At 43.3% G+C, this 1941-nt stretch overlaps 1 non-coding gene across 1 annotated transcript; it reads right to left on the minus strand.

The window, feature by feature from the left end:
* Positions 1–722: 722 nt before the first annotated feature.
* trnae-cuc (transfer RNA glutamic acid (anticodon CUC)) lies at positions 723–794 on the minus strand. Its single transcript has one exon. It is a non-coding gene; the product is annotated as a tRNA-Glu (tRNA).
* Between the last annotated feature and the right edge of the window lie 1147 nt (positions 795–1941).

Consider the following 1941-nt stretch of genomic DNA (forward strand, 5'->3'; position numbering starts at 1 on the left):
TGATTATTTGCTATTATTTAAATAGTGCCATGATAATTTGACAAGAAGCTGAAAAATTAATACTATCAATATAAAATCAGATACTTTTAATAAGCATTATATATATTGTTTAGTTGAAATGTTGTTGTTTGACAAGCCAAGTACTGCAAAAACTCTCTCACTTTTTTAATGGTGTGATTGACAGTTGTGTGGACTGGTAGAGCTGGTAGCTCTGGTCTCTGCCCATCAGTCTGAAATCCCCAGTTCTTTCACATCATCATGCTGTAGGCCTGTTTGTCACTGAGAATGTCCTTCTACAACCAGCCGCTTGGTCAGTCACACATGTGCGGCATCACCATTTTAAAGCTAATGAAAGTGAAAAAGTGAAAAGTGTAAAGTGAAAGTGAAGTGACATTCAGCCAAGTATGGTGACCCATACTCAGAATTTGTGCTCTGCATTTAACCCATCCGAAATGCACACACACAGAGCAGTGCACACACACACACACTGTGAGCACACACCCGGAGCAGTGGGCAGCCATTTATGCTGCGGCGCCCGGGGAGCAGTTGGGGGTTCGATGCCTTGCTCAAGGGCACCTAAGTCGTGGTATTGAAGGTGGAGAGAGAACTGTACATGCACTCCCCCCACCCACAATTCCTGCCGGCCCGGGACTCGAACTCACAACCTTTCGATTGGGAGTCCGACTCTCTAACCATTAGGCCACGACTTCCCCTAAAGAGCTTTCCCTGACCGGGAATCGAACCCGGGCCGCGGCGGTGAGAGCACCGAATCCTAACCACTAGACCACCAGGGAAAATGGTGAAAATTGAGTGTATATACTAAGTTTGTTAACTGAATTTAACTCTCCTTCTAATCACGCAAATGTGTCTAATACTCATACTGTATGTACACACACAAGGTAAGGGATTGAAACTGATAGGATTTTGGCAGTGAAACTGAGGTAGTTTTGAAGACAGCAGTGAAACGCAAAAGTCAGAAAGAGTGAGAAGGCCACAACTACAGTACATAAGAACAAAAATATATACAAACATTGAAAAAGAATAAAGTTTTGCCATCTAAATATGTTTTCTGAATTTGGCTGACCCACACTCTTAACCACCCACACATGAAATGATTAAAGTCATTTAGAACTCAAATTCACAAACAAACAAACATTCAGATTTCAGAACTGCCAATTAGTCTAACATGATGTCCAAATTAAGTTTTTCTGAACTCCGTGTGAACCTGGCCCTTCCCAGCTATTGAGAAAGATGATAAAAAGTTTAGACATGTCAGTCAAGGGGAGGAATTCCAATAGACAGTTAAAGAATTCCCTTAGGTTTTCATTTCAAATTCATTTAGCTGCTTTTCTTTGCATGGATGAAGTTAAATGTTAAGAATCAGTGAGTGAGATTGCAGGGAGGCAAGAAAGAAGAAAATGACACCTGTCATACCAGTGAACCACATTCAAACTGACGTACCTCAGTTAATTACTAACTAGTAAGTAAAACTGTGGCAACATCCCTCAACCCACACCATCCACTTACCTGTCTCAGGTGTTCCGGGTTGTTATGCCCCAATTGATGCACTCCATTTGGGCCTTCGCGAACCCCTCACATAGACACCCATTTCAGAGACCTCCACAGATGCCTCCAGTGAAAACACTGACTTCCTCAGTTGTCCATGCAATACTGAGATATGTGGTAAAGTAATCTTCTCACTCCCGCAACCCACGTATTCTGATCCATATAACGTTGCAACACCTGACCTGTCAACAGAAAGAAGCTACACCAAGGAACCAACATCCAGCTCCTGCCCGAGTGTTGGCCACCATCAGGGCTGTGTACGTATATATACAGAGGGCCCCCCCAACATCAGGACTCACAGGCACACCTGAATGAGCTCGAAGTGTGCCTAACTAGCTTCACACCGTGTCATGGTGTGCTCTGATTGCCTTATCT

Source organism: Carassius carassius, chromosome 50, assembly GCF_963082965.1.
Source record: "Carassius carassius chromosome 50, fCarCar2.1, whole genome shotgun sequence".
Taxonomy (NCBI): Eukaryota; Metazoa; Chordata; class Actinopteri; order Cypriniformes; family Cyprinidae; genus Carassius; species Carassius carassius.